Here is a 26,442-nt window from a genome sequence, read left to right as displayed (position 1 = left end):
GCTGTTCAATCTGTACATCGAGGAAGCAATGATGGAAATGAGATGTTCAGGAATGGAATTAAAATTCAAGATGAAAGGATATTAATGATACGATTCGCTGATGACAATGCTATCCTGAGTGCAAGTGAAGAAAAATTACATGATCTGCTGAATGGTCTAAAAAATGGCTCTGAGCACTATGGGACTCAACTGCTGTGGTCATAAGTCCCCTAGAACTCAGAACTACTTAAACCTAACTAACCTAAGGACAGCACACAACACCCAGCAATCACGAGGCAGAGAAAATCCCCGACCCCGCCGGGAATCGAACCCTGAATGGTCTAATGAGTACAGAGTATGGATTGAGAGTGAATCGAAGAAGTAGCAGAAATGATAACAGCGAGAAACTTAACATCAGGAGTCATGGTCACGAAGTAGATGAAGTTAAGGATTTCTGCTACCTAGGCAGAAAATAACCAATGACGGACGGAGCAAGGAGGACATCAAAAGCAGTGTAGCAATGGCAGAAAGGGCATTCCTGGCCGAGAGAAGTCTACTAATATGAAATATAGGGCTTAATATGAGGAAGAAATTTCTGAGAATGTACATCTGGAGTGCGACATTGTATGTTAGTGAAACGTGGACTGTGGGAAAACCGGAACAGAAGAGGATCGAAGCATTTGAGATTTCGTTCTACAGACAAATGTTGAAAGTTAGGTGTACTGATAAGGCATGGAATAAGGAGGTTCTGCGTAGAATCAGAGAGGAAAGGAATATGTGGAAAACACTAATACGAAGAAGGGGCAGGATGATAGGACATCTATAAGACATGGGGGAATGACTTCCATGGTACAAGAGGGAACTGTATAGGGCAAAAACTGTAGAGGAGGACAGAGATAGGAATACGTCCAGCAAATAATTGAGGAGGTAGGTTGCAAGTGCTACTCTGAGATGAAGAGGTTAGCACAGGAGAGAAATTCATGGCGGGCGGCATCCATCCCGACAGAAGACTGATGAGAAAAATAAATAAATAAATAAATTGATGTGTGACTAAGGGCAGCGATCAGATAGTTTCGAAATTTCTTGTTAAAAAATTGTAACTGGGGCCGAAAATCTCGCTTACGTCTGCGGGCACCGCTGACTGTATCAGTCAACATCAAAAGTTAACTCAATGTGTAAATATTTATCTAACCTTCGTTGAGTCGTGACTTGCTGCTGATTTTTGTTGTACTGCAACAGCAGCGCTTGTACTGTGTCCACTTCGTCCGTCTATTGAATGAAACTTAAGTTAGATTTTTGTTTAATACTATTTAATGTTGTACCGTGTTTTGTGTTTAATGGCGGCATCATCGAATAACAATTACACTCCACTAGACTGTAATAAGACGCAGCATGTACACCAGAAAAATAGGAAATATTCAATAAATAAAGTCCGCAAGAGCACCTGATATGGTCGACAGAGTCCAGTAAGCAGTAGAACAATTTGTAAATTCTGATGTGCAGTTAGATGAGGATTCTTAAACTATTGTTTGTCATTATTATTTTTGCTAGAACCTCACATTCAGAATTCTTTATGCTTATTAATATTTAGTAGAGCTGTCACTACAGATTCAAATGTATTCCTGCTACGCGAATCGTTTTAAATTTTCAAAAATGACGACTACTCGACGAGTGATTAATCCAAGTAAAAACCACGGTAAGATTGGCCAGTTATTAATAATTCAGTGCAAAGTCTACAACAGTTTTTTTCACTTCAGAATTAACATAAAAACTTTAAAATGGACCGACTTCATTAATTCATAATGAGAGAACCTGAACGAGTTTGGATTACCTCTTCGTAAGTCATTAATATCTGTTGTTAATATACAAAGAACTTGATATTACTTTTCTATAAAATATGTACGTTGTTAAAACCAGTGCTTCCCTGTTGCTGTATACTGCTTACTTTTCGTAATATAATATTAAGTAGTTTGAATATTTCGTAGAAATGCTCAGCTTGTGTGAATGAAAATTCTATCTTTGCTCTTTGTTTATGTTAGCGATGTTAATAGAATATTTAGCTATTTCATTTTATTTATAGCAATAATATGTATGAACTCTAAGTACATGTTATAAGAAATGAGATAATTTAGAGTATTTCCTTATTCCGAAATAATTGTTGTGGGAAACCTGGTTTTGGTATTTATCAAGATAGTCTATTTCCTACCTTCAAGTCCGATTGTCGTAATTAAGTCATCCAAATTTATTTGTAGTGTATCTCATTACGACGAAAGTGCTCGTACGATAACTTATAGTTTAAAATAAGAAATTCTGATTTGCTGTTTTTGATTTATATAAGAACTTATTTCACGTTTGTACTTTATTTTTGTCAATTAAGTTCCTTTTACAAAATGTAGTGACCAAGTGACAGCAGATGAATTTAATTCCGTCTAATGAGATCTAAAGAGCAACTAAAGTAAAAACAGAAAATCCTAAGTATCACTGCCAGTTTACACAACCCTTTCAGACCCAAAATTTTTCTAGAGGAAGAAAAAATTTTCTTTGTGTGGTAGTGGTCTTCGGTGATTTTTTAATGATTTTAGAAGCAAGATTTATACAAAAATATGTACCCGTTTCCAAAACGTACTTTGTTCACTTGGCTTCACTTTAAGAACTAATATGAAATATTCTCTATTGTAATAAATAGTAAAATGATCATTCAGTAATTTCCATGTAAAATAATTACAAAAATATTCACTTATACACTGGAATATAGCGAACCATGTATTGTGGTGGTCACGAGTTGCTGCGCACTGCTACATTGACTTGCTCATGTTTTTATAGTAGTGGCCAACGGTTGGCAGTACTTGTTCATGATGAAAAGGTTGAACATTTACAAGCGTTTAGCTCAGATTCGCCTAGGGAAGGAATAGTTTTGTTGCAGCTAACAGATTTTAAAAGTTAATGTACACAATTGTAGCCAGAGGGTCTGAAAGGGTTTGCTTCTTACATATTTTACAAACAGCAGCGACTTATTTTCAGTTATCTGTGTAATTACTAGTTTATTTTTGTAATTTCTTGCGTGTTCGAGTGCTTACTAGGTAGAACCTTTTATTTCAATAACAGTGTTTTTGTACTTATTTGCTGCGCTTAGCTTTTAAATAGTTTTTCTGGGAAAACCTAGCGTAGTTTTCGCGTCTCGTATTTCAGTGAGTGTTTCTTGATTATCAGAGTAGCTCATCAGAAGATTATCTTGGGAATTTGTCACCGTATAGAGTAGGGTAAACATAGTCATGTGTAGGGACTGTGGTTGTTGTGAGCGGACGCAAGGAGAATTGGCCACTCTTCGGGGACAGGTGGAGGCTTTGTCTGTTAGGCTCATCGAGCTCGAGGCGCAGGCGTCGGCTCGTAGTGGCGTTGGGGCAACTGTGGTGAGACCTATGCCTACTTCGGTGGCCTTGGAATCACATGGAACCCCTGATGTCGCTGCGTCTTCCGGCAGTGAGCATCTTACCGGTCAGCCATCACTCCAGGGTGAATGGCGGACAGTGGTGGGCTCGCGCGTGCCTGGCCGAAAGGCGAAGGTGGGATCTGGCCGCGTGGCGGCTGCCTTACCCCTTTCCAACAGGTACGGGGTGCTTCCTAGTGGTGATGACATCGTTTCCGAGCCACCACAGGATGCCTCGCCTGTTGGGCCAGTGGCCGATTCTCCGGCAAGGTCCCGACAGTCACAGAGGGCGGGCCTATTAGTTATAGGGAGCTCCAACGTTAGGCGGGTTATGGAGCCCCTCAGGAAAATAGCGGGTAGGTCGGGGAAGAATGCCAGTGTGCACTCGGTGTGCTTGCCGGGGGGTCTCGTCCGTAATGTGGAGGAGGCCCTTCCGGCAGCTATTGAACGCACTGGGTGTGACCGGCTGCAGATAGTAGCACATGTCGGAACGAATGACGCCTGCCGCTTGGGTTCTGAGGCCATCCTTGGTTCCTTCCGGCGGCTGGCTGATTTGGTGAAGTCAACCAGCATCGCACGCGGAGTGCAAGCTGAGCTTAATATCTGCAGCATAGTGCCCAGAGTCGATCGCGGTCCTCTGGTTTGGAGCCGTGTGGAGGGTCTAAACCAGAGGCTCAGACGACTCTGCGACTATAATGGTTGCAAATTCATCGACCTCCGTTATTGGGTGGAGAACTGTAGGGCCCCCCTAGACAGGTCAGGCGTGCACTACACACCGGAAGCAGCTACTAGGGTAGCAGAGTACGTGTGGCGTGCACACGGGGGTTTTTTAGGTTAGAGGGACCCCCCCTTGGGCGAAACGATAAAATACCTGACGGCTTACCAGAGAGAACATTATCATCGTTGATAAAGAACGTCCGTCCTCAGAGACCAAAAACAGGAAAAGTTAACGTAATATTGGTAAACTGCAGGAGTATCCAGGGCAAGGTTCCTGAATTAGTATCTCTTATTGAAGGAAATAGTGCGCATATAGTATTAGGAACGGAAAGTTGGTTAAAACCGGAAGTGAACAGTAACGAAATCCTAGACACAGAATGGAATATATACCGCAAGGATAGGATAAACGCCAATGGTGGAGGAGTATTTATAGCAGTAAAGAATTCAATAATATCCAGTGAAGTTATTAGCGAATGCGAATGTGAAATAATCTGGGTTAAGTTAAGTATCAAAGGTGGGTCAGATATGATAGTCGGATGCTTCTATAGGCCACCTGCATCAGCAACCGTAGTAGTTGAGCGCCTCAGAGAGAACCTGCAGAACGTCGTGAAGAAGTTTCGTGATCATACTATTGTAATAGGGGGAGACTTCAATCTACCAGGTATAGAATGGGATAGTCACACAATCAGAACTGGAGCCAGGGACAGAGACTCTTGTGACATTATCCTGACTGCCTTGTCCGAGAATTACTTCGAGCAGATAGTTAGAGAACCAACTCGTGAAGCTAACGTTTTAGACCTCATAGCAACAAATAGACCGGAACTTTTCGACTCCGTGAATGTAGAAGAGGGTATCAGTGATCATAAGTCAGTGGTTGCATCAATGACTACAAGTGTAATAAGAAATGCCAAGAAAGGAAGGAAAATCTATTTGCTTAACAAGAGTGATAGGGCACAAATCGCAGAATATCTGAGTGACCACCATCAAACGTTCATTTCTGAGGAAGAGGATGTGGAACAAAAATGGAAAAAATTCAGAAACATCGTCCAGTACGCCTTAGATAAGTTCGTACCGACTAAGGTCCAAAGCGAGGGGAAAGATCCACCGTGGTATAACAATCATGTACGAAAGGTACTACGGAAACAAAGAAAGCTTCACCATAGGTTTAAGAGTAGTCGAATCATAGCTGATAAGGAAAAGCTGAACGAAGCGAAAAAGAGCGTAAAGAGAGCAATGAGAGAAGCATTCAACGAATTCGAACATAAAACATTGGCAAACAATCTAAACAAGAACCCTAAAAAGTTTTGGTCATATGTAAAATCGGTAAGCGGATCTAAATCCCCTATTCAGTCACTCGTTGACCACGATGGCACCGAAACAGAGGACGACCGAAGAAAGGCAGAAATACTGAATTCAGTGTTCCGAAACTGTTTCACTGCGGAAAATCGTAACACGGTCCCTGACTTCAGCCGTCGCACGGACGCCAAAATGGAAAATATTGAAATAAACGATATCGGAATTGAAAAACAACTGCTATCACTTAGTAGCGGAAAAGCATCCGGACCAGACGAGATACCCTTAAGATTCTACAGTGATTATGCTAAAGAACTTGCCCCCTTTCTATCAGCAATTTATCGTAGATCTCTGGAAGAACGTAAAGTACCTAGCGACTGGAAGAAAGCACAGGTCGTTCCCATTTTCAAGAAGGGTCATAAATCAGATGCGAATAATTATAGGCCTATTTCACTTACGTCAATCTGTTGTAGAATAATGGAACATGTTTTGTGTTCTCGTATTATGACGTTCTTAGATAATACAAATCTCCTTCATCATAACCAACATGGATTCCGCAAACAGAGATCATGTGAAACCCAGCTCGCCCTATTTGCCCAAGAAATTCACAGTGCCGTAGACACTGGCGAGCAGATTGATGCCGTATTCCTGGACTTCAGGAAGGCATTTGATACGGTTCCGCACTTACGTTTAGTGAAAAAAATACGTGCTTACGGAATATCGGACCAGGTTTGTGATTGGATTCAGGATTTCCTAGAAGAAAGAACACAACATGTCATTCTTAACGGTTCAAAATCTGCAGATGTAGAGGTAATTTCGGGAGTACCGCAAGGAAGCGTGATAGGACCTTTATTGTTTACAATATACATAAATGACTTAGTTGACAACATCGGTAGCTCCGTGAGGCTATTTGCAGATGACACGGTTGTCTACAAGAAAGTAGCAACATCAGAAGACTCGTACGTACTCCAGGAAGACCTGCAGAGGATTAATGAATGGTGCGACAGCTGGCAGCTTTCCCTAAATGTAGATAAATGTAATATAATGCGCATACATAGGGGCAGAAATCCATTCCAGTACGATTATGCCATAGGTGGTAAATCATTGGAAGCGGTAACGACCGTAAAATACTTAGGAGTTACTATCCGGAGCGATCTGAAGTGGAATGATCACATAAAACAAATAGTGGGAAAAGCAGGCGCCAGGTTGAGATTCATAGGAAGAATTCTAAGAAAATGTGACTCATCGACGAAAGAAGTAGCTTACAAAACGCTTGTTCGTCCGATTCTTGAGTATTGCTCATCAGTATGGGACCCTTACCAGGTTGGATTAATAGAAGAGATAGACATGATCCAGCGAAAAGCAGCGCGATTCGTCATGGGGACATTTAGTCAGCGCGAGAGCGTTACGGAGATGCTGAACAAGCTCCAGTGGCAGACACTTCAAGAAAGGCGTTACGCAATACGGAGAGGTTTATTATCGAAATTACGAGAGAGCACATTCCGGGAGGAGATGGGCAACATATTACTACCGCCCACATATATCTCGCGTAATGATCACAACGAAAAGATCCGAGAAATTAGAGCAAATACGGAGACTTACAAGCAGTCGTTCTTCCCACGCACAATTCGTGAATGGAACAGGGAAGGGGGATCAGATAGTGGTACAATAAGTACCCTCCGCCACACACCGTAAGGTGGCTCGCGGAGTATAGATGTAGATGTAGATGTAGACAAAGCTAAGTCACTACAGGGTTGGACAGATAGCGAATCTCACTAATGAACTCAAAATTAAAAACGGTCATTTGTCACTCAATCAATTTCCAAAATGCAGCACAGACACATGTGATTTCGTAATACGGTTCCGAATTTCAATGGAAATTTATTATCATAGCTAGGAAAGATCACCGCTATACCACTGTTGAAAGCTTCCTGCAGTCTTTCATCATAAATTTCCCCGATTTACTCATTGCTGTGGACTGTTACATCAAATACAATAATCACTTGGTCACCTCGAGATGTCATCTCGCTCGAGTAATCCTAATGTACCAACAACCATTAAATCAAAAGTAAGCTCACACTCAGTTTCCCTTGAGCGAGCCAACAGACCCATTAGCCTTACGTTAAAAAAAAAAATGTATCGAATCCTCCATCCAACAAAATCCACAATACCAGTCAAAAATAAAAAAAATAAAAAACCAAAATTAATAAGAACTGCAGAAGCTAAACTTGTTGTATGAATCGCATCAAAGATTAAAAAGATCTTCCCAGCTGTAACATCTGCTTTCGCGCACCAAGGCATGAATGGGAGTGCCCGTAAATAATAGGGATCTGTTCCTTGGAATCAGACAAAACTTACAATAGGCAAATTCGTACCTAACGTTCTAATGTCAACCTCCATAAGCTTAGTTAGACTTTCCGCTCCTGAACTTAAACTTCTTGACCCAAGTCTACTACGTAGGACATTCTGCAGGGTGTAATACTCAAGAAAAGACTATCTCTTAATGTTTATTACGTTACGAACCATAGTTTCAGACAAACATGTGCAGATACTGCAGTTTTACAATAATCACTTCACTGTGTTAGACGGCTGTCTGTCAATTCTGTAGCGACCGGATCGTAGCGCCAGTAAACGACCTCGGACTACGCAGTTATTGTCTCACGCGATCTTTGCTTTGCTGCGCTCGTTTTTTTAGAAGCAGCCATCCTCCAATTGGATTTCTATAATAGATTTTAGTACAAATGTTTTATCCGTATACAATTTTAAATAAATTTCGTTCGTAATTTACGATTATTTAAGTAACTTTGCAGACATAGGAAGGCGAAAATTAGACCAAAAACACATATCAAACATTTTGACACAGTTTGGCTCTAAGCAGACAGAACGCTACACCTCTAAATACGGTATCGGATAAGCGCTAATAGAATCGTTTATAATAATCTGCAGCATCGTTTTTTATGATAAGGAGCGTACATAGGGCAATAAACCAAAATTGACACTGCACTGGTCTTTCTTCAGTATCCTAAGGACCCTGGTTGGTATGTAACGGTACATAATACATTATTTAAGTGATGTTTTATTGCAGGCACTGGACCTCATGGGAATATTTGACTAACAGTCTCTAAAAAAATAGCCCTGACACAATTCTAAATCGGTCAGTCCATAATGAATACGATATATTAGCTGGCTATTACGTGTGTGGAAGTTTTCCTTTTTTCGTGACAAGGGCGGGTTCCGGACGTTGTGTCTCTCAGTGTTCATCCTCGTCTCACCCACATCCATTGTCATCTGCTTGCCTTTCAGATTAGTATTTTAGCAAGGAATACAAAACGGCATGTAACCGGATGGTTACAGGGATAACCATTCAATTCTGAACCTTCCTGGTACATTAAAAGTGTGTATCACAACGGGACGCTACGCAGACCCTTCACTGTACGATTGAGCTATTGGACAATGAGTCATGATCTGCGTCCTAGGTTTCAGCGTTCTTAAACTTCCAAAACTAGTTGTAAACTGTGGCATACGTCAAGTGTCTGCCTAGCTACGAACATAGTAATCATCAAAAGTGTATGAGTTGCTACAAAAATGTTCGAACTGTTCGAACACGCGGCATTTTAGTGAAGAACCAGTGTTCCACAGAAACGGAAGTAGAATAGAATATTTCGCAAGGAAGAGCAACAAGATTTCATTTGTTTTCAGTACACGCAATATGGGTATCAGAAACACTGAACAGCATTATCGGATTCTTCACTCATGACTCTGTTGCCTGCAGAAAATGCAGTACTTCGTTCCCTGCAAGGATATCCACAACGTGCTGTGCAGTTTGTCGACTCTGTGTTCCGTATGAAAAATCAATAAATATGTACACATGCAAAGTGAAACACGTAACAAAGTGATGGAACAATATGATTGCAAGATTGGTGCTAAGTGCCTCGTCCCTGCGGGACTGTTGAAGAAGATAAATTAACTAAACGTGCAACTAGTAACAGGCGACAAAAGTGGAAGAGTTTCTGAAATATGTCTGCTTCTTGTGTAACAGGTATTACTTACATGAGTCTAATATGATATATTTATGTAGAGCGCTACTTCATTATTTTTTCTTCATTTTTTATCAAATAGGCACGAAAACAGAACTTCAACGAATATGGAGACGCACTGCTAGTTTATGGGTCAATAGCCCATACGGAAGTGTAACAGAGGGGCTCGAGGAACCTCAGTCGGGATCATTCATAAAAATGGGCCCAGTGCGAGGGAAGTCGTGGGGAGGAGGGCAGGGACAGAAACAGAGAGGGGAGACACAGAGAGAGGGGAAGACAAGATGTGCAAACATAGGGAGATGTAGGATGCAATGGATGAACAGACAGAGGGGAAGAGGGCATGTTGAGAGAGAGGTGGAAGAGATTTGTACAGAGAGAGGTGGAGAAGGATATACTCATAGGTAATTGGTGGAGCAGTTGAACAGAAAAGATCGGAGATAGAGACAGGCATAAAAGTTGTGAGTATGAGATAGAAGTAAGAGGAAATGGAGAGAGTATTGGGGAGGAGTATATGGTTAGGGGAGTGGAGGGGATGGACAAAAGGTTTGTAGTAGATGGGGATGGCCAGAGAAATGGGGAAGAAATTGATGGAAAGAGAGAGGTAGAGGAGGGAGAGGAGGAATGGACAGAGAGGGTGGAAGGAGTGGCTGGATAAAAAGTGGAGGAGGAACGAAAAGTTGAAGGTTTATAAGCAGCTGGATCGATCGTCCGCCCCCGGTAGCTGTGTGGTTAGTGCGACAGAACGTCAATCCTAAGGGCCCGGGTTCGATTCCTGGCTGGGCCGGAGATGTTCTCCGCTCAGGGACTGGGTGTTGTGTTGTCCTAATCATCATCACTTCATCCCCATCGACGCGCAAGTCGCCAAAGTGCCGTCAAATCGAAAGACTTGCACCAGGTGAATGGTCAACCCGAGGGGAGGCCCTAGTCACACGACATTTATTTTTATTTTATCTGGATCGATTTCAGTGTCATCACACAAAGAGTAAAACTCACCACTATTAGTACTATGTGATTTATTATGTCCTAGTTTCATTAGTAGTGGAGATTTGGTAAACTTTTTCTTTTTAGTCCATGATGTACAACCTGTTTTGCATGAAGGAGTGTTGTGTGGGAATAGTATTGACCTTCATTATTAGCCGGCCGAAGTGGCCGTGCAGTTAAAGGCGCTGCAGTCTGGAACCGCAGGACCGCTACGGTCGCAAGTTCGAATCCTGCCTCGGGCATGGATGTTTGTGATGTCCTTAGGTTAGTTAGGTTTAACTAGTTCTAGGGGACTAATGACCTCAGAAGTTGAGTCCCATAGTGCTCAGAGCCTGCCAGCCTTCATTATTAGCCTGCTTTGGAGCACAGCCAACATGTCAGGGATAGAAACTTATTTCCAACCCCAACTGCCATATTGTTTGGAATAGTATTGGCCTTTTACATCAACCTGTTGTGTAGGGACTGCATGTGTGAATGGGCATGTGTGGGGTACAGTTAGGATGTATAGATGAGGACGATGGCCAGAGAGGGGGCAGGAGGTGATGCACAGAGAGTGGAAGAGGTAGGAGGGCAGTACATAGTGAGGACAAAGTGGAGACAAATGGGGAGAGAGGAGAGGAAGTGATCAATAGGGAGAGGAAGGGAGATGCATTTGGAGAGGAGGAGGAAGAGATGGTAGTGACAATGAGCCAGGTGGGGACGGAGGAGGGGAGAACGAGATCGACACAGAGAAATGGAGTAGGAGCAGTAGGTGGACATGGAGAGAAGATGGGAAGAATGGGGGGGCTGGGATAGGGGTTGAGATGGATGGAAAGAAAGACATAGGCAGAGAGAAGGGTGAAGAGTGGCAGCAGAAGAAGAGAGGGGGACATGGAGGTAGAGAGAGGAGGTAGAGGGAAGAAGAAGGAAGAGTGAGGAGAAGGTATGCACAAAGTGTGGAGTGGACATGGAGATGCCAGAGGCACGTGGGAAGTATATAGTCAAAGTGGACCTGTGGAAAAGGAAGTTTGGGAGGAGGAGTTAGACTAAGAGAGGGGGAGGAAGTGGACAGAGGGGGAAGATATGATCAGCTGGATGGCGTGAGGGAATGGACAAAGACAGGGATGAGGAGGAGGTGAAGTTATGTACCGAGTTAGAAGGAGGAGCAAGGTAGATGGAGAAGTGAGGATAAGCGAAATGTGGGCTGGAAGGGATGGACAGAGAGAGTGTGGAGGGGTTGATACGAGATATATATATGCTGAAAGTTTATACAGACGAAAGTGTGTTCCTCCAGTCCCTGACATAAAGGCTGCCCTGCATAACAGGATTTTTGTGTGTTATCGACCTGCCCTACATGACAGCCTACACATCAGGGGCACATAACAATTTGCAAGACCCTGATATTTAGGTTGATGTACTATTAATCTGCTTTATCAACTTACTTTGCATGACAGCCTATATGTCAGAGCCAGTAACATTGAAACCTCTGATGTGTATGTGGCCTCGCAGGACAGACACATTACGGTAGCAGTAAGTACACATGGTCTGGGCGTAGCATCTTCGATTAGTAATCTAAACGTTCTTTGTCCTGGATTCAAACCCCGCCACTGCTTAAATTTTGATTAATAATCATCATTGGAAGCCAAAGACTTCTGGTGTAAAAAGTTATTCTGCCAATAGTCTTGTCAAAGAGGGCAGAGGAGTGGACAGAGGCCCACGGCACTCTCTTGTCTTTGGGATTGGAAACTGCACTTAAAGGGGGAAGAATCGGCAATGATCGACGGTACGGGGATACGAGGGCATTTGAAACCACTGCATTAAAGACACATAAGGGGTATCCACAGGACATGTTGCCTGTAATCGAAAATAAGTCATGATGGTTTCTCCATTGGCAAAAGATTCCAGAATAATCTTCCGTATCGAATCACTGTGAGTGACTGCCAAGCGGGAGTTGACGATGAGGAAAAACTGAATAGCCAACAAAGCAATAACATTCTATGAGTAGGGGTACAGAACGTCAGAAGGTTGAATTGTGGTAGGGAGGCTGGAAAATCTGAAAAGGAAATGCCACAGCTGTGTCTGTAGAAGGGGTCGGTGAAGTGAAATGGAAAAGAGAGAAGGGTTTCTGGTCAGACGCAGCAGAAAATGGTATTACGAGAGTGGGATTCGTTAAGAATAGGAAGGTAGGGCAGAGAGTATGTACTTTGAATAGTTTTGTGATAGAGTTGTTATTATCAGATTCGACAGCAAACCGACACCAAGAACGATAATTCAGGTATACATGCCGACGTCACAAAATGAGGGTGCAGAGAGAGGGAAAGTACATGACGATATTGAAAGGAAAATATGGTACATAAACGGAGATGAAACTCAAATAGTCATGAAGGACTTGGATGCAGTTGTTAGCGAAGGAGTGGGAGAAATGGTTACAGGAGATTATGGACTTGGGACAAGGAATGAGAGGTGAGAAAGGCTAACTGAATTCTGTAATAAATTTCAGATAGTAATATATTCAAGGATCACAAGAGGAGGAGGTATACTTGGAAAAGGTTGGGGAGTACGGGAAGATTTCAGTTAGATTACATTATGGACAGACAGGGATTCCAAAATCAGGTACTGGTCTTTAAGGCGTACCAAAGGACAGATATAGACTCAGATCGCAAAGTAGTAGTGATGAAGAATAGTCTCAAGTTCAAGAGAATAGTCAGGAAGAATCAATCTGCAAAGAAGAGGGATACAGAAGTAGCAAGGAATGACAAGGGTATGGTTGAAGCTCCCTAGGGCCATAGATAAAGCAATAAGGAATAGATGCGTAGGCAGTACAGCTGAAGACGAGTGGACTCCTCAAAAAAGAGCAATCACAGAAGCTGGAAAGGAAAACTACGTACAGAAAAGATAACTGCAAAGAAACCATGGATAAAAGAAGATGTACTTCAGTTGATCGATTACAGAAGTAAGTACAAAATTGTTGAGGGAAATTCAGAAATACTTAAATACTAGTCACCGAGGAATGAAATAGATGGAAAATACAGGGAAGACAAGACGAAATGGCTGCATGGAAAATGTGAAGAAATAATAAAGAAAGAAATTTGAGCATATGGTGAAACCTCCCCTTAGAAACATTTATGAATTATTATGCTGATAAACCCCTTACATTATTAGATTTTCAAACAGCTGCGCAGAACTGAACGTACTCAGACATTTCGCTCTTTACTTATTCTGATCAACACTAAACTGACACGCAATATTTTTAGCGCAACAAAATCTGACTTTCAATAATCCCTACAAAATAATGGCCCTGACTGACAATAACTATACCTTTCATGAATCAGTTACCTCACAAAAATCTTCGTTACTCGAACTACTGCAATACAGCGAGCGCCAATACTGCCAGCTGAATAAAAGATTGTAATTACTGAAGGCATTAACTACTGATAGGCATAGTTAGCAAATGAAAGATTTTGATAGAGAACAAACAGTGTATTTACCTTAATAGTGTTCAAAGGTCGTAATATATATCAGTTCATTGCATCCAGTCTTACAAATTTACTGTTTATGATGGACACACGTCCAGATCATCCGCTCTCAAAACTTCGCCATCTCTCTACCCACACCCACCACTGCTGGCGGCTCACCTCCAACTGCGCAACGCTACGCGCTGATAACAGCCACCCGCCCAACACAACAATAGCAAATTCCAACAATGCAAACCAGCCACAGACTGCACGCAGCACAGTCAGTGATTTTCATATAGAGCGCTACATGGCGTTACCAACATAAAAACCTAAAGAGCCTATTTACAATAGGAAGATGGTAAAATTAAGGGTGTAACGAGAATTCCACAGTAAATTCAGAGGAGACAGCGAATATGTGGAAAGAGTACCCTGAAGGCGTCCATGAGGGAGAAGATTTGTCTGATATGACAGAAGAAGAAACAGAAGTCGATTTAGAAGCGATAGGGGATGCAGTATGAGAATCAGATTTTACAAAAGCTTTGGAGGACTTAAGATGAAGAAGGGATAAATAACATTCCATAACAATTTCAAAAACCAGTGTGGGAAATGGCAACAAAACGACTGTTCACATTGTTTTGTAGAATGTATGGGTATGGCGACATACCATCTGACTCTCCAGAAAATATCATCCACACAACTCGGAAGACTACGAGAGCTACCAAGTGCGAGAATTATCGCACAATCAGCTTAACAACTCACGCACCGAAGTTTCTGAAAAAAATAATATATAAAAGAATGCAAAAGGAAATTGAGGATGTATTAGATGATCAGCAGTTTGGCTACAGGAAAGGTAAAGGCGGCAGGGAGTCAATTCTGACGTTGATAACGGAAGCAAGACTAACGAAAAATTAAGAAGCCATCATAGCATTTGTCGACCTGTAAAAAGCATTCGACAATGTAAAATGGTGAAAAATGTTCGAAATTCTAAAGAAAATAGGGATAAGCTATAGGGAGAGACGGGTAGTATATAATACATACAAGAGCCAAGAGGAAATAATAACAGTGGACGACAAAGAACAAAGTGTTCGGGTTAAAAAGGGTGTTAGACAGGGATGTAGTCTTTCTCTCCTACTGTTCAATCTGTACGTCGAAGGAGCAATTAGGGAAATAAAAGAAGGGGTCAGGACTGGAACTGAAATTCAAGGTGAAACGATATCAGTGATACGATTCGCTGATCACATTGTTTTACTGAGTGCAAGTGAAGAGGAATTACATGATCCGTTGAACGGAATGAACAGTGCAGTGAAAACATAATATGAACTGAGAGTATATCGAAGAAAGATGAAAGTAATGAGAAGTAGCAGAAATGAGAACATCAAGAAACTTATCATCAGGATCGATGTTCATGAAATAAATGAAATTAAGGAATGACAGATGGAGCAAGAACATCAAAAGCAGACTAGCACTGGCAAAAAGGGCATTCCTGGCCAAGATAAGTTTCCTAGTATCAAACATAGACCTTAATTGGAGGAAGAAATTTCTGAGAATGTACGGTTGGAGCACAGCATTGGATGGTAGTGAAATATGGACTGTGGGAAAAGCTGGAACAGACGAGAATCGAAGCATTTGAGATTTAGTGCTACAGATGTATTCTGAAAATTTGGTAGACTGATAAGGTAAGGACGAGGAGGGCCTGTGCAAAATCGGAGAAGAATGTGCGGGGAACACTGCCAAGGAGAAGGGGCAGGATGTTAGGACATCTGTTAAGACATCAGGGAATAGCTCCCATGGTACTAGCTGTAGAAGCCAAAAACTATAGAGGACGACAGAGACTGGAATGCATACAGAAAATAACTGAGGGAATAGGTTGCAAATGCTACTTTGAGGTGAAGAGATTGACACAGGAGAGCAATTTGTGGTGGGACACCAGTCAGAAGACTGATGACTCAAAAGTAAATAAGAAGAAAATAGTCTCGTCCATCGACATGTTGCACAGGGGCAACATGTACAAAGGTCAGGTCTAGGGACGTGGGATGGCTGAGGAAGCTGGAGGTGGGGATTGACAGCTAGATGTGGCTCATATAGCACAGCTGCAGAGAGAGGGGCTAGGAATTGTTGGATAGATTGAGGGTGCCTCAGGGTATGGCCATAGAGAGCAGAGGCAGAAGAGGGCGTAGAGGGAATGGGAGGTGGAGGAGGTGATCGATAGGATGAGGGGGACAGCGGGATCGAGAAAAACAAATACCAGAGGAGAGAGTGCATGTAGTGTGCCTCGCAAATATGGAGAGGGAGGGCAGTTGGGTACGCATGGAGTGGGCAACAGTCAGGAGAATGGCCTGAGAGGTAGGAAGGGACTGTTAAGAAGGGAGTAGGAGGAGATAGGTAGAGAGAGAGGGCAATAGAAGATGGACAGGGAGATTGGGGCAGGAGGAGGTGTTGAGAGAGAGAGAGGGGCGAGGAGAAGATGTATATTGAGAGGATGGAAGGATGGTATAGGCGGAGAGAGTAAGAGGAGGAGGTGGATAGAGAGGGGGGAGCAGGGAATAACTAGATGGGTGGGGATAAAATGAGAGGCAGAGAGGGGGTGAGGCCAATATAAGTAGAGATGGTGGAAAGGTATGGGTAGAGAGGTAGAGTAAGGAGATGAGAGTCATGGAGAAGTGAAGAAAGAGATGGATATAGGATGGTCAGAAGGAAATGGGTTGAGAGGGAGGAGGAGATGTTTGCAGAATATGTATCGAACACATACATGGTTGAACTGATGAAAAGACTTGTGTAAAGTAACGAGAACGTACTTATGTACATCTGGGATCTCCTACTGAACTCCTTATCGGTTACAACCAACTGTACTCCACGAGTATCAGCTCTGTGGTGTATATAACCTCTTAGCTCCAATAGGGCAGAGATACAAACAGAAGAGTGTGTTAACAGTTCTGCCATATAGGCCTCCCTCCAAAATAGATATATTGGGTAGGAACAGTATCGGCATACTTTATCGACCTGTTTTACATTGCATCCTACATGTCATGAGCAGAAACGGGTTTCTAGCTTCCTCTCTCTGTCCGTTTCAACCTCTCTGTCCATCTTATCCTTCCCCTGTTCAGCCCAGTCCCCACCCACACTGAGCAGTGAGAAGGAGGAAGGAGTGGTGTATCTAGCCCTTGCTGTATAAGATGCTCTGCTTGATAGATGGTTAGTGTGGAAGTAGTAGCAGCAGCCTTATGAGCTTTCAGTACTGAGGTGTTTCTATGGATACATTTACAGCACCATCATATCTCGTGGCATGGGTCTCATTTGAGAGATTACACTGTGCTGAAAGCTGAATGAGTCCACATTCGTCTAACTGTATCGAACTCATTTACAGAGCAGCATACACTGCATACTATTTTCAGTATTCTGATGTGTAAGATGCCTGCAAACGAGATGTTATAAGAGCAGGAGCTACACATATGTGTGGATGAGCAAAAAGAAGGGAGGAGGAGATGGATAATGAAATAGGGGGAAGGATGAGGTGGACAGATAAAGTGAGGAGGGGGAGGTGGGCAGATTGAGAGGAGGGGGAACTGATGGACAGAAAGTGGGGGAGGAGAACAGAGAGAGTGGGGTGTTTAGATGTATAGAAAGAGCAGGGAGAAGGAGCTGGACAGAGAAATTTGAGAGGAGGCGTATAGTGTAAGTTGTCTAGGCGTGCCTTCAAGGGTTACAAATGTGTGTTTGTAGAGTAGAGGGAGGGAAGTGGAAGAAGATGGACAGTGGGAGAGGACATATTGAGTGTGAAGCAGCATAATTAGGTGGGAGAGCTGGGGTAGAGGAGATGGACAGAGAGAGAGGTGAGTAGGGAACAGAGATACGGAGTATGATACAAACAGGGGCTGTGTGGAGAACCAAATGGACAGAGAGATGGGGGAACGGAGAGTTCGCATTGTGCCAGAGAGGAGAGATGTGTGCAGTATAAGTGTTGTATGTGTATGTGAGTGAATCCATGGGGTATGTCTACAATACAAAGGAGACTGTATGTACACTACTGGCCATTAAAATTACCACACCACGAAGATGACGTACTACAGACGCGAAATTTAACCGACAGGAGGAAGATGCTGTGATATGTAAATGATTAACTTTTCAGAGCATTCACACGAGGTCGGCACCGGTGGCGACACCTACAACGTGCTGACATGGGGAAAGTTTCCAACCGATTTCTTATACATAAACAGCAGTTGACCGGCGTTGCCTGGAGAAACGTTGTTTTGATGAGTCGTGTAAGGAGGAGAAATGCGTACCATCACGTTTCCGACTTTGATAAAGGTCGGATTGTAGCCTATCGCGATTGCGAATTATCGTATCGCGACATTGCTGCTCGCGTTGGTTGAGATCCAATGACTGTTAGCAGAATATTGAATCGGTGGGTTCAGGAGGGTAATACGGAACGCCGTGCTGAATCCCAACGGCCTCGTATCACTAGCAGCCGAGATGACGGGCATCTTATTCGCATGGCTGTAACGGATCGTGCAGCCACGTCTCGATCCCTGAGTCAACACATGGGGACGTTTGCAAGACAACACCCATCTGCACGAACAGTTTGACGACGTCTGCAGCAGCATGGACTATCAGCTCGGAGACCATGGCTGCGGTTACCCTTGACGCTGCATCACAGGCAGGAGCGCTTGCGATGGTGTGCTCAATGACGAACCTTGGGGCACGAATGGCAAAACGTTATTTTTTCGGATGAATCTAGGTTCTGTTTACAGCATCATGATGGTCGCATCAGTGTTTGGAGAGATCGCGGTGAACGCACATTGGAAGCGTGTATTCGTCATCGCCATACTGGCGTATCATCCGGCATGATGGTATGGGTGACACTGGTTACACGTCTCGGTGACCTCTTGTTCGCATTGACTGCACTTTGAACAGTGGACGTTACATTTCAGATGTGTTACGACCCGCGGCTCTACCCTTCATTCGATCCCTGCAAAACCCTACATTTCGGAAGGATACTGCACGACCGCATGTTGCAGGTCCTGGACGGGCCTTTCTGGATGCAGGAAATGTTCGACTGCTGCCCTGGCCAGCACATTCTCCAGATCTCTCACCAACTGAAAACGTTCGGTCATTGGTGGCCGAGCAATTGGCTCGTCACAATACGCCAGTCACTACTCTTGATGAAATGTGGTATCGTGTTGAAGCTGCATGGGCAGCTGTACCTGTACACGCCTTCCAAGATCAGTTTGACTCAATGCCCAGGCGTTTTTAGGCCACATGTGGTTGTTCTGGGTATTGATTTCTCAGGATCTATGCACCCAAATTGCGTGAAAATGTAATCACGTGTCAGTTCTAGTAAAATATATTTGTCCAATGAATACCCGTTTATCATCTGCGTTTCTTCTTGGTGTAGCAATTTTAATTGCCAGTGGTGTATAACACATCTTTAACCGAAGAGTTCTTAAAAGAAGTTACGCGCCCAATATTTGACTATTGTCATAATGGAATTGTCAGCAGTGGGACAATGCTGAGTCCCTCTTGGTTTATTCAACTGAAGAAGGATGGTATACAGATATGCCGAATTTTCTAACATACCAATATTTCCAATATATATATGGATAGAGCGTCTGCCATGTAAGCAGGAGATCCCGGGTTCGTGTCCCGGTCGGGGCACACATTTTCCACATGTCCTCAATGAAGTACATCAACGTCTGTTTGCAGCTAGGATATCCATTTAATTATCATTTCATTTCTAGCAAAGCTGCATGGTCATCCACGGTAACTGTTCTTTCTGGAACAGATACTACCGTCATATACACTCCTGGAAATGGAAAAAAGAACACATTGACACCGGTGTGTCAGACCCACCATACTTGCTCCGGACACTGCGAGAGGGCTGTACAAGCAATGATCACACGCACGGCACAGCGGACACACCAGGAACCGCGGTGTTGGCCGTCGAATGGCGCTAGCTGCGCAGCATTTGTGCACCGCCGCCGTCAGTGTCAGCCAGTTTGCCGTGGCATACGGAGCTCCATCGCAGTCTTTAACACTGGTAGCATGCCGCGACAGCGTGGACGTGAACCGTATGTGCAGTTGACGGACTTTGAGCGAGGGCGTATAGTGGGCATGCGGGAGGCCGGGTGGACGTACCGCCGAATTGCTCAACACGTGGGGCGTGAGGTCTCCACAGTACATCGATGTTGTCGCCAGTGGTCGGCGGAATGTGCACGTGCCCGTCGACCTGGGACCGGACCGCAGCGACGCACGGATGCACGCCAAGACCGTAGGATCCTACGCAGTGCCGTAGGGGACCGCACCGCCACTTCCCAGCAAATTAGGGACACTGTTGCTCCTGGGGTATCGGCGAGGACCATTCGCAACCGTCTCCATGAAGCTGGGCTACGGTCCCGCACACCGTTAGGCCGTCTTCCACTCACGCCCCAACATCGTGCAGCCCGCCTCCAGTGGTGTCGCGACAGGCGTGATTGGAGGGACGAATGGAGACGTGTCGTCTTCAGCGATGAGAGTCGCTTCTGCCTTGGTGCCAATGATGGTCGTATGCGTGTTTGGCGCCGTGCTGGTGAGCGCCACAATCAGGACTGCATACGACCGAGTCACACAGGGCCAACACCCGGGATCATGGCGTGGGGAGCGATCTCCTACACTGGCCGTACACCACTGGTGATCGTCGAGGGGACACTGAATAGTGCACGGTACATCCAAACCGTCATCGAACCCATCGTTCTACCATTCCTAGACCGGCAAGGGAACTTGCTGTTCCAACAGGACAATGCACGTCCGCATGTATCCCGTGCCACCCAACGTGCTCTAGAAGGTGTAAGTCAACTACCCTGGCCAGCAAGATCTCCGGATCTGTCCCCCATTGAGCATGTTTGGGACTGGATGAAGCGTCGTCTCACGCGGTCTGCACGTCCAGCACGAACGCTGGTCCAACTGAGGCGCCAGGTGGAAATGGCATGGCAAGCCGTTCCACAGGACTACATCCAGCATCTCTACGATCGTCTCCATGGGAGAATAGCAGCCTGCATTGCTGCGAAAGGTGGATATACACTGTACTAGTGCCGACATTGTGCATGCTCTGTTGCCTGTGTCTATGTGCCTGTGGTTCTGTCAGTGTGATCATGTGATGTATCTGACCCCAGGAATGTGTCAATAAAGTTTCCCCTTCCTGGGACAATGAATTCACGGTGTTCTTATTTCAATTTCCAGGAGTGTATAATATACGAATCTATTTTATTTAAATATCTTGTATTTAGAAACAAGTTTTCCCAATAAATTTGTGTAATCTAAAACCAAAATGTTTTAGCCTTTCATTATGTGTAAAATTAAGAGAGGCATAGATCTGGCAAACTGCACTAAACCTGTATTAATATACATATTAGGGACAACATAGTACTTCTAAACTCAAAAAAGCGTTATCTGTAACTCAGCATCGTAAACATAATTTAAAGTTCTACTTCACGATCACTCATAGGTCACCCAAATGATATTTAAAAGCAATGAGTATACTATACAAAAATCATGAAGTAAGGATGAGGCTTACTCTCAAAAAAAATTAGAAGATGTAACAAAATACTCACTTTAGAAAGTGCTTTATGTTTCGTAGTAATTACAGGGAGTAATACATCAGTTTCGTGAAATATAATAATTCACAATAACACGCGAAATATTCTGAACTCCTCTATGTTCGTGGTAGTGCATAAAAAAGTAGATTTGATAAGAGACTGCTACACACACTATTTATTTATCAGCAGTGGTGCAGTCAGGCTTTGAAAACAGCCTCTCTCTGGCACCAGGAGTCTCAACAAGTAAAGAACTGTCTTGTTAAAACACATATGATGATTAACTTCTCATGGTTGGGATTCACGGTCATATAATATTTCTTAAAAGACATCATAGTCGCCGTTGACTGTACAAAATATTTATAGTTACTATTGTAATTTCGGCCTGATGGCCATTGTCAAGTAACACTGCAAAGTTACATTCTGTGAGAATATAAAACTATCTGACATGAGTCAGGCTACATTTTGACGACGACCTTTACTCATGTCAGATAGTTTTATATTCTCACGGAATGTAACTTTGCAGTGTTACTTGAAAATGGCCACCAGGCCGAAATTACAATAGTAACAACAAATATTTTATACAGTCAACGGCGACTATGATGTCTTTCAAGAAAAAAAAAAAAAAAAAAAAAAAAAACAGATGATGATGGTTTGTTTGGGGGCGCTCAACAGCGCGGTCTTCAGCGCCCGTATAAAGTCCCAATTCTTGCACAGACCATTTTTTTCACAATCCAATCTAGACGCTGACACAAATGATGAAGATGATCATGATGAAATGATAAGGACAACACAAACACCCAGTCCCCGGGCAGAGAAAATCCCCAACCCTAGCCGGGAATCGAACCTGGGATCCCCTGATCCAGAGGCCGCAACGCTAGCCGGTAGACCGCGAGCTGCGGACAGAAACATAGCGTCACGGGGACACATGCTCGATATTTTCCAGTATCTGTAAAGGGTTTGCTCTGTGAATGATAGCAACAGGCATTGACAAGTAAACCGATTTTTCTGGTGAGTTAATGTGCGTAGTTCAGTGCGAGATATTTGTAATGTGACTATATGTCTGAAAGATATGTTATTCCGTTCATTTCACACTTCGTGATAAAACCTTTTCCTATAACGCCTTAATGAATTTTGTAACCTTTCCAAGAGCTATTACAAAAGCATGATTTCATTAGATCGATAAAAATGCTGTTTGCGCTTAAAATTCCTATTAATCTTTCAAGAAGTGGTTCAAGAATGTCCTGATGTAAGTGAATTGTCAATAATGAGAGATTTAAATGGACGAATTGGAAAAATATTAAAGCGTGGAGAGAGGATGTATAAAACGATATCGGAAGAAGATTGATTAGTTTCCGTAAGGCTCAGAGGTGTGCCGGCCGCGATGGCCGAGCGGTTGGAAGCGCTTCAGTCCGGAACCGCACCATTGCTACTGTCGCAGGTTCGATTCCTGTCTCGGGCATGGATGTGTGTGATGTCCTAAGTTCTAGGGGACTGATGACCTCAGATGTTAAGTCTCATAGCGCTCAGAGCCATTTGAACCATTTGGTTCAGAGGTGTACTGTTATGAATGACCAACTGCAGTACAAAGAAATACATAAATACATCTGGGCCAGTCTGTCGAGGAGCCCAAAATCAATTATAGACTATGTAAGACTGGATGGGCAGCGAGCAATTAAGGTGCATGACGTAAAGATAAAAAGAGGAACAGAGTTTGGCTCCTATCATTTTACAGTTGCTTCAGAAATTTCTTTTTCGATGAAGACCACGACAAAACAGAAGAAGAAAGAGTAGGATGCTTGAAGTGGAACTATGGAGGATTCTATTAAAGGATACATCTGCTACAAGAAGAAAACGTGAAAATTTTGTAACAGCAACTTAGGAATGCTAATGAGCTACACGGTCTCCTGAAAAAGTCAGTTAAGGGAGCAGCGAAGGAGGCTTTGGGAAAGGAAACCGAGAGAAGAGAAAGAACTGAATGGATAATCACGGAGTTGTAAGCGGTGCTGGACGAAAAGAGGAAACTACCATGTATGGCTAAGCCCTGGGAGTGAAGGGCACTGGAATAGGTACGAGGTATGTAAAATGAGGGCTATTAAATTAACAAGAAAATGCAAGGAAGAGGAATGGGAAAGAATACGTGGAGAAGTAGAGCATTCGCCTGCATATAGGAGATCAGCACAGACATGGAGGATGATAATAAAGACCAAAACGGCTATCAGTTGCATAGCCACAGTACAATCTATATCTGCTATACAGTGCGAAAAGCAGTTTGGAGAACTTCTGGTAGAAGAAAGAAGAGATCACGTGATAGAAGTCTACAGTAAAATAATTGTATTAGGTAATACAGAACCTGTACTAGAGGAAGAAGTACAAGACATGCTGAAAGAGGCAAGAAATGGAAAGACAAGTGGACCCTTAGTAACTGTGCTTGAATTGTGGCGATATGGGCCCCTCAAATAGTGAGAATTATGTGCAAATTGTTCAGTCTGACTGCGGAGGGAGAGAGAGTACAAAGAGAGTCGTGTCTCATACGTATCTTGTTTTCTTTTATTTATATGAGGCAGCCGACCAAGAATTTCTCCCCTGTGCCAACCTCTTCATCTGAGAATTGCAATTGACTTGCAAACTAGGTCCTCAGTCATTTGCTGCATGAATTCCAATCTCTGTCTTCCTCTACAGTTTTGGCATCTATAGCTCCTTCTAGTATCATGGAAGTATTTCTCTGATGTCTCAACAGATGCCATATCATCCTGTCCTTATTCCTTGTCAGTTTTTTCCACATATTCCTTTCTGGTTCTGCGCAGAATCTCCTCATTCCTCACCTTATCAGTCCACTTAACTTTTAACTTCCGTCTGTAGCCCCATATCTCAAATGCTGTGAACATTCTGTTTCCATTTCAGCTAAATCTTTCGTCTTTCTTCGATTTATAATCCATATTATGTTCTCATTAGACCATTCCATTCAGCAGATCATGCAATGCTTCTTCAAGTTCACTCAGGATAGTTTATCGTGTCATTGCTGTCCTTCCACCTTGAATTTTAATTCCACTCCTGAACCTTTCTTTTATTTCCATCTTTGGTTCTTCAATGTACAGACTGAACAGTAGGGGCAAAAGACTACATCCATGTCTTACACCCTTTTTAATCCCGGCAATTCTTTCTTGGTCGTCTACTCTTAATATTCCTTCTTGGCTGATGTACATATTGTACGTTATCCGTCTCTCCTTATAGCTTATCCCTGTTTGTCACAGAATTTCGAACATCTTGCACCATTTTCCATAGTCTAACGCTTTTTCGCGATCAACAAATCCTATGAACAAGTCTTGATCGTTCTTTAGTCTTGCTTCCATCATGAATCCCAACGCGGGAGAACTGCCAGATATCAGTAACGTCCTGCCACGATATTTCGGCGCAGAGTCTTCTGGCCAGCTTCAGGTGAGTGCCACTGTAGTAGTACTACAGGCAGGACGTTACTGATATCTGGCAGTTCTCCCGTGTTTTCATGGAACAATCAGTACTCCGGGAAAGCTTTAAACATCACATGAATCCCAACGTCAGATATGCCTCTCTGGTGCCTTTAGCAATCATAAAGCCAAACTGATCGTCATCTAACACATCCTCAATTTTCTTTACCATTCTTCTGTATAGTATTCTTGTCAGCAAATTGCATACATGAGCTTTTAAGCTGATTGTGCTATAATTCTGCCCGCCGCGGTGGTCCAGCGGTTCTAGGCGCTTCAGTCCGGAACCGCGCGACTGCTACGGTCGCAGGTTCGAATCCTGCCTCGGACATGGATGTGTGTGATGTCCTTAGGTTAGTTAGGTTTAAGTAGTGCTAAGATCTAGGGGACTGATGACCTCAGATGTTAAGTCCGATAGTACTCAGAGCTATTTGATTTGTTTTGCTATAATTCTCGCACTTGACAGCTCTTGCAGTCTTCGGAATTGTCTCCAGAATAATACGTTCTACACACCAAGGTGAATAGTCGGTCTGTTGCTAATTCCTCCAACGATGTTAGAAATTCAGACAGAATGTTATCTATCTCTTCTGCCTTTTTTTGTTCGTAAGTCCTCCAAAGCTCAACTTCTCATTCTATTAATAGATTCTTAAAGCGATCCTCTCCGAAGTTTATTTGGACTTTCATGTATGCTAAGTCACTTCATCTGACAGTTATTCCTTTTTCCGTTTCTCCACATTTTTCATGCAGCCATTTCGCCTTAGCTTCCCTGCACTTCCTATTTATTTCATTTCTCAGCGACTTGAATTTCTGTATTCGTGAATTTCCTTGAACATTTTTGTAGTTCCTTCTTTCATCTCTCAACTGAAGTATTTCTTCTGTTACCTACGGTTTCTTCGCACCTCTTTGTACCTATGTTTTTCTTTCCACGTTATGTGATTGCACTCTTCGAAGATGTCCATTCCTCTTAAACTGTACTGCCTACTGAGGTATTTCTTAGTGCGTCATCTATAGCATTAGAGAACCGCGCGACGTCGTCATTCCTTAGCACCTTTGTATGCCATTTCTTTGCTTATTGATTGTTCCTGACTAAGAGATTAGTCACTATCACATTGTCAGCTGAACCTATATGTGCTTCTATCTCTTCATCTACAGCTTGCGACGTTGGCATGCATACCTGAGCTATCAATTCCGGTGTTGGTTTGCTGTAGAGTCTGATAAGAACAACGCTATCACTGAGCTGTTCACAGTAACACACTTTATACTCATCTGATCAGAAATCCTTGTGGTATTTTTTTTTCATTTCACTTCACTGTTTCCTACTATATCTAGAGTGTATCTTTGCATTTCTCTTTGCAGATTTTCTAGCTTCCCTACCACTTCAAGCTTCTGACATTCCACGCCCCGACTCGTGGAAAGTTATCCTTTCGTTGGCTATTCAATCTTCTTCTCATGGTCACCTCCACTTTGGCAGTCCTCTCCCGGAGATTCGAATGGGGACCATTTCGGAATCTTTTGCCAAAGGATAGATCATCTTGACACTTTTTC

The sequence above is a fragment of the Schistocerca nitens genome, chromosome 8 (genome assembly GCF_023898315.1).
Source record: "Schistocerca nitens isolate TAMUIC-IGC-003100 chromosome 8, iqSchNite1.1, whole genome shotgun sequence".
Lineage (NCBI taxonomy): Eukaryota > Metazoa > Arthropoda > Insecta > Orthoptera > Acrididae > Schistocerca > Schistocerca nitens.
The sequence above is the reverse complement of the archived record's forward strand: the minus strand, read 5'-3'. Positions refer to the sequence as shown.